At 41.5% G+C, this 7500-nt stretch overlaps 2 pseudogenes; one reads left to right on the top strand and one right to left on the bottom strand.

The window, feature by feature from the left end:
• LOC131998473 (large subunit ribosomal RNA) overlaps positions 1-558 on the top strand; it is a 5359-nt pseudogene extending 4801 nt beyond the window's left edge.
• A 2122-nt stretch (positions 559-2680) lies between these two features.
• The window catches only part of LOC131998472 (large subunit ribosomal RNA), a 5359-nt pseudogene continuing 539 nt past the window's right edge, over positions 2681-7500 (bottom strand).

Below are 7500 nucleotides of genomic sequence, written 5' to 3'. Positions count from 1 at the left end.
TGTCGGCTCTTCCTATCATTGTGAAGCAAAATTCACCAAGCGTTGGATTGTTCACCCATGCAAGGGAACGTGAGCTGGGTTTAGACCGTCGTGAGACAGGTTAGTTTTACCCTACTAATGACATATGTTGTTGCGACAGCATTCCTGCGTAGTACGAGAGGAACCGCAGGTACGGACCTATGGCACAATACTTGTTCGAGCGAACAGTGGTATGACGCTACGTCCGTTGGATTATGCCTGAACGCCTCTAAGGTCGTATCCGAGCTGGACTGCAATGATAAAAATGGGGCAATTGCATTGTATGGCTATTAAACCATTTAAAGTTTATTTCTGATAAACGACAATGGATGTGATGCCAATGTTATTTGTATCATAGCAAATGTGGGAGGATCTTATCACCTGCATGCTGCGCTAGGTACTTATAAAAACATTATTTAATACAATGACAATGCCTAGAATCAATTGTAAACGACTTTTTTAACGGGCGAGGTGTTGTAAGTGGTAGAGCAGCTGCCATACTGCGATCCACTGAAACTTATCCTCTGCTTGACGATTCGATATGATTCGATGTTATACAACTTATCCCACATAATGCAAACAATGATTTTGTTGCTAGCAAAATGTGAAAGTTTCATAGTTAGTTCTATCTGTACTTTTCACATTTGTGATCAATATTATCAAAAAAGTTTGCTGCTGGGTCGAAGTATGTAATAGTAAGCTATTTATTTTCGAGGATTTTCTTTGAAAATGAACGCTGTTTATTACGCTTCATCTTATGAAAAACCAAATTGCTATTGCCAGCTAATCGAATAAATTTTTATGATTTTTCGATGGGCAAAGACGCAAATATACAATAGTTTGCAATTTATTTTGCTAACTTTAAACAGTTTTGAAACGAAACTAAAATACTTGCATTTGTGCAAGAAATTCTATAAAAGAGAATACTTTGCAAGAGCAAGGTGCTGTAAGTTCTAGAGAGCAGCTGCCATACTGCTATTCATGGAACCTTCTTAACCTTTGCTATTCGATTCAATATGATGATCGATGTTAAAAACACATATCGAACAGTGAGTTTATTGCCAGCTAATTGTGAAGACGCATAGTTTATTCTTCATCTGTGCATCTTTTCACATTGCTTCAATAGTTTCTATGTTCTTATTGTGCCTCGAAGTATATAATGACTGCTACTTATTTTCTAAGATTTTCTTTGATAATCAGTATATTATTTTGTTATATATATTTTCGTTTTTAACATTTTTTGTTCAATTTTTTTGAAATTTTGTAGATTTTTTTATGAGTTTTTTTTTGCGAATTTTTAGATTTTTTTTGTCGATTTTTTTTGGAAATTTTTTTGAATTGGCGAAAAATTTTGGCCGACGCCTTTGGCGTCGGCAGTATCTTAACCGACGCCTATGGCGTCGGCTGTGTTTATAAATATCGCTTCATGAACAAGGGAAAAAGGAGAAAATTTTTGCGTTTTGACAGGCCGCCCGGTCGGGCGGCCTGTCAAAACGCAAAAATTTTCTCCTTTTTCCCTTGTTTGCACCCACCCCTACCATCAGGGTGGGTGCAAACAAGGGAAAAAGGAGAAAATTTTTGCGTTTTGACAGGCCGCCCGACCGGGCGGCCTGTCAAAACGCAAAAATTTTCTCCTTTTTCCCTTGTTTGCACCCACCCTGATGGTAGGGGTGGGTGCAAACAAGGGAAAAAGGAGAAAATTTTTGCGTTTTGACAGGCCGCCCGACCGGGCGGCCTGTCAAAACGCAAAAATTTTCTCCTTTTTCCCTTGTTCATGAAGCGATATTTATAAACACAGCCGACGCCATAGGCGTCGGTTAAGATACTGCCGACGCCAAAGGCGTCGGCCAAAATTTTTCGCCAATTCAAAAAAATTTCCAAAAAAAATCGACAAAAAAAATCTAAAAATTCGCAAAAAAAAACTCATAAAAAAATCTACAAAATTTCAAAAAAATTGAACAAAAAATGTTAAAAACGAAAATATATATAACAAAATAATATACTGATTATCAAAGAAAATCTTAGAAAATAAGTAGCAGTCATTATATACTTCGAGGCACAATAAGAACATAGAAACTATTGAAGCAATGTGAAAAGATGCACAGATGAAGAATAAACTATGCGTCTTCACAATTAGCTGGCAATAAACTCACTGTTCGATATGTGTTTTTAACATCGATCATCATATTGAATCGAATAGCAAAGGTTAAGAAGGTTCCATGAATAGCAGTATGGCAGCTGCTCTCTAGAACTTACAGCACCTTGCTCTTGCAAAGTATTCTCTTTTATAGAATTTCTTGCACAAATGCAAGTATTTTAGTTTCGTTTCAAAACTGTTTAAAGTTAGCAAAATAAATTGCAAACTATTGTATATTTGCGTCTTTGCCCATCGAAAAATCATAAAAATTTATTCGATTAGCTGGCAATAGCAATTTGGTTTTTCATAAGATGAAGCGTAATAAACAGCGTTCATTTTCAAAGAAAATCCTCGAAAATAAATAGCTTACTATTACATACTTCGACCCAGCAGCAAACTTTTTTGATAATATTGATCACAAATGTGAAAAGTACAGATAGAACTAACTATGAAACTTTCACATTTTGCTAGCAACAAAATCATTGTTTGCATTATGTGGGATAAGTTGTATAACATCGAATCATATCGAATCGTCAAGCAGAGGATAAGTTTCAGTGGATCGCAGTATGGCAGCTGCTCTACCACTTACAACACCTCGCCCGTTAAAAAAGTCGTTTACAATTGATTCTAGGCATTGTCATTGTATTAAATAATGTTTTTATAAGTACCTAGCGCAGCATGCAGGTGATAAGATCCTCCCACATTTGCTATGATACAAATAACATTGGCATCACATCCATTGTCGTTTATCAGAAATAAACTTTAAATGGTTTAATAGCCATACAATGCAATTGCCCCATTTTTATCATTGCAGTCCAGCTCGGATACGACCTTAGAGGCGTTCAGGCATAATCCAACGGACGTAGCGTCATACCACTGTTCGCTCGAACAAGTATTGTGCCATAGGTCCGTACCTGCGGTTCCTCTCGTACTACGCAGGAATGCTGTCGCAACAACATATGTCATTAGTAGGGTAAAACTAACCTGTCTCACGACGGTCTAAACCCAGCTCACGTTCCCTTGCATGGGTGAACAATCCAACGCTTGGTGAATTTTGCTTCACAATGATAGGAAGAGCCGACATCGAAGGATCAAAAAGCGACGTCGCTATGAACGCTTGGCCGCCACAAGCCAGTTATCCCTGTGGTAACTTTTCTGACACCTCTTGTTAAAAACTCCTTAAACCAAAAGGATCGATAGGCCGAGCTTTTGCTGTCCCTGTGTGTACTGAACACCGAGATCAAGTCAGCATTTGCCCTTTTGCTCTATGTGTGGTTTCTGTCCGCACTGAGCTGGCCTTGGGACACCTCCGTTATTATTTGAGAGATGTACCGCCCCAGTCAAACTCCCTACCTGGCAATGTCCTTGAATTGGATCATACCTGAGTATTAGGAGTTATACCAAATTTCAAATACGACAATGACACCGAAATGCCATCATCTCATCGAGATTTGTTTACAATTATATAACAAACTCTTAGTACTTTGATCAAGAAGCTTGCATCAAAACCCAATACCATAAGATATATAAATATATCCGTATAATGGCTAAGAAATGATACACGTTCCACTTAATCAAGTAAGTAAGGAAACAATAAGAGTAGTGGTATTTCATTGTCGATAAAGGCCCGAAGACCAATATCTCCCACTTATTCTACACCTCTTATGTCTCCTTACACTGCCAGATTAGAGTCAAGCTCAACAGGGTCTTCTTTCCCCGCTAATTATTCCAAGCCCGTTCCCTTGGCTGTGGTTTCGCTAGATAGTAGATAGGGACAAGTCCTAGTGGTGTTTAATGCAGGCACCTGCCGCGTTGGCCTAATCCTGCAGGGCTCTCAACCCCGGGTGAATATAATGCGTCCACCAACGCCCCCACACATAGCCTAAGATATGCATGGGTACCAATTCGAGTTCACGTTGTCTGGACGCGTTCTCCCCCTTGGTTAGGGGCGGAGCACTATCTAAAACTCCTTCCGATCTATGGGTCACGGCACCCGGTTGCAATGCAACTCCACATCGAGCTTGCGCTCTACCCGCGATTTGGGTCCAAACCACAGCCACCACGTTACTCCCCACTGGGGCCTCACCATAGTCGGGCTGGAATCGAAATTCCAGGGGCCCCCGACTCCCGTGGTACCAGATTAAGGACTCCGGTCAGACCTCGTAGCCGAAGCTACTACCAGTTGAACCCCAAACGGTTCCGGACTGGTCACCTGAAAGGAAAACGGCCAAAGCCATTCTCCCAAAAAGACCCCCCCCCCCATCCCCCTCAAAAAACCCCCAACACCGCCAAGATCAAAACATGGTCGCAAACAAAAACGGACTAAAAACCATTACGGACGTAAAAACGGACAAAATACCCAAACACGGACATAAAAAACGGACGAGAACCCTATGCGGACAAAAGCAGACAAATTCCCTATACGGACATGACGGACAAAACGAACGGACAAGAACAGTCACTTCCCACTACGGACAAAAAAACGGACGAGCACACAAAAAGCGGACAAAACATCAAGAGCCAAACCATCGGACGACCTCGCCAGAGGCCTATCACCGCCCACCTAACATCCTCCTCCTTCCAAACACCGCCCTCGCAAAGGTGGCCAACCTCGCAAACGTCCCAGAGTCCAACAAGGCCCTGCTCAAATCCCACACCCCCTCTGCATAGGATATACCCATGGCACCTAAGTCCCTGATGTCCGAATAGTACGGGCACTCAGTCAGTAAGTGCACCACGTCCTCAACCACACCCCCGCAGGCAGGACAACCTGCAGTCGTCGCCAGACCCCTTCTATGCAAAAATGCATTGAGAGAGCCATGTCCCGTCAGTAAAAACCCAAGACTAAGGCCAAAGCCAAAATCGGGTCTGTCCACAACAAACGTCGCGTCCCCAATAAACCGGTAAGTAACCCGTCCATTGTCACTGTCAGTCCAACGTGTCCTCCACCTATCATAAAGGCACTCCAAAAGGTGTGCCTTAAGCCGCCTAACATCCCCATTCATCAGATCCGGATCAGGAAGCCAATCCCTTTCAGCAACCGGAAGACCCCTCCTAGCCTTATACAAAACCGCGCGACGGATCACCTCCAAATCAAGAGGCGCAGCACCCAACAATACCTGCATCGCATCCGAGGAGACAGTCCTACACAAAGGCGCGCACGCCAACATAGCCGACCTCTGGCAGTAGATAGGGACAGTAGGAATCTCGTTAATCCATTCATGCGCGTCACTAATTAGATGACGAGGCATTTGGCTACCTTAAGAGAGTCATAGTTACTCCCGCCGTTTACCCGCGCTTACTTGAATTTCTTCACTTTGACATTCAGAGCACTGGGCAGAAATCACATTGTGTCAACACCCGCTAGGGCCATCACAATGCTTTGTTTTAATTAGACAGTCGGATTCCCCAAGTCCGTGCCAGTTCTGAATTGATTGTTAATTGATAGTCGTTATAATTTAAAGAGAATACACCTTGCGATGATACCCTAAAAATTTTAGCAAGAAAGTTCCACAATTGGTTACGTAACTACTATCCGAGGAACAAGATCCGTAGACCTCTATTTACCCAGAACGAGTACATAAACCATGTTATTGCTTCCCAATCAAGCCCGACTATCTCAATCTTCAGAGCCAATCCTTATCCCGAAGTTACGGATCTAATTTGCCGACTTCCCTTACCTACATTATTCTATCGACTAGAGACTCTTCACCTTGGAGACCAGCTGCGGATATTGGTACGGCCTGTTGAGAAGTTTGCGTGACCCCACCATAAATTTTCAAGGTCCGAGGAGAAAATATCGACACAACAGTAAATGTCATGCTCTTCTAGTCCATCTACCATATCTCTCTTCGAAAGACTTCCATGGTAGTACGACTATAAAACAGAAAAGAAAACTCTTCCGATATCTCTCGACGGCTTCTTTATGGTCGTTCCTGTTGCCAGGATGAGCGCAAGGCCCATATTTAATAACAAACGGATACTCAACAGGTTACGGAATTGGAACCGTATTCCCTTTCGTTCAAAATTATTCAAGTGTTTAATTACTCTCTCATATTGTGAAAATATGCGTGTGTGTTATTATAACTTGAAAATTTTCAGCTTTCGCCTTGAACTTAGGACCGACTAACTCGTGATCAACCACTGTTCACACGAAACCCTTCTCCACTTCAGTCCTCCAAGGTCTCATTCGATTATTTGCTACTACCACCAAGATCTGTGCCAATGGCGGCTCCATGCAGGCTTACGCCAAACACTTCCATGCACACCATTGTACCCTCCTACTCACTAAAGTTTCAAAGTTTATAATCCAACCGAAATTGAACATAAACCATTTACTTTAGCGGTAATGTATAGGTATACAACTTAAGCGCCATCCATTTTAAGGGCTAGTTGCTTCGGCAGGTGAGTTGTTACACACTCCTTAGCGGATTACGACTTCCATGTCCACCGTCCTGCTGTTTTAAGCAACCAACGCCTTTCATGGTTTCTGCATGAGTTGTTAATTTGGGCACCGTAACATTACGTTTGGTTCATCCCACAGCGCCAGTTCTGCTTACCAAAAGTGGCCCACTGGGCACATTATATCACAACCACAACCTTCATACCAAGAAAGGTGAGGTTCTTACCCATTTAAAGTTTGAGAATAGGTTAAGGTCGTTTCGACCCTAAGGCCTCTAATCATTCGCTTTACCAGATAAGATTATTTTACATAATTTTTAAATGCACCAGCTATCCTGAGGGAAACTTCGGAGGGAACCAGCTACTAGATGGTTCGATTGGTCTTTCGCCCCTATACTCAATTCTGACAATCGATTTGCACGTCAGAACTGTTTCGGTCTTCCATCAGGGTTTCCCCTGACTTCAACCTGATCAAGTATAGTTCACCATCTTTCGGGTCACAGCATATATGCTCAAGGTACGCTCTGGTTAGAGGCATAAATAATATAAATATTATTATGCATAACTGATAGAACGCCCCGGGATTGAATTAATAGACTATTTCTAGACTAAAAACTAATCCCATAATAGTTATGTTAATTACGCTATTAGGTTTTTTAATTCCCAATAACTTGCAAATATGTTAGACTCCTTGGTCCGTGTTTCAAGACGGGTCCCGAAGGTATCCTGAATCTTTCGCATTGTTAATCATATAAACGCATATAATAAACACAATAATCATGATTACCATGCCATTATAGAATATAAAATATTCAAGCGCTATATATAATAAATCTATCAACACTTTATCAAATCACCAGCACTTATTCTATGTTAAAATGCAAGCATAATAATTTGAATAAACTTAAGCCAATGATCTTATGATAAATCATAATATTAATAGA

Source organism: Stomoxys calcitrans, unplaced genomic scaffold (genome assembly GCF_963082655.1).
Source record: "Stomoxys calcitrans unplaced genomic scaffold, idStoCalc2.1 SCAFFOLD_72, whole genome shotgun sequence".
NCBI classification, from domain to species: Eukaryota; Metazoa; Arthropoda; class Insecta; order Diptera; family Muscidae; genus Stomoxys; species Stomoxys calcitrans.
Note: the sequence above shows the minus strand (reverse complement) of the source record. Positions and strands in the feature narration are given on the sequence as shown.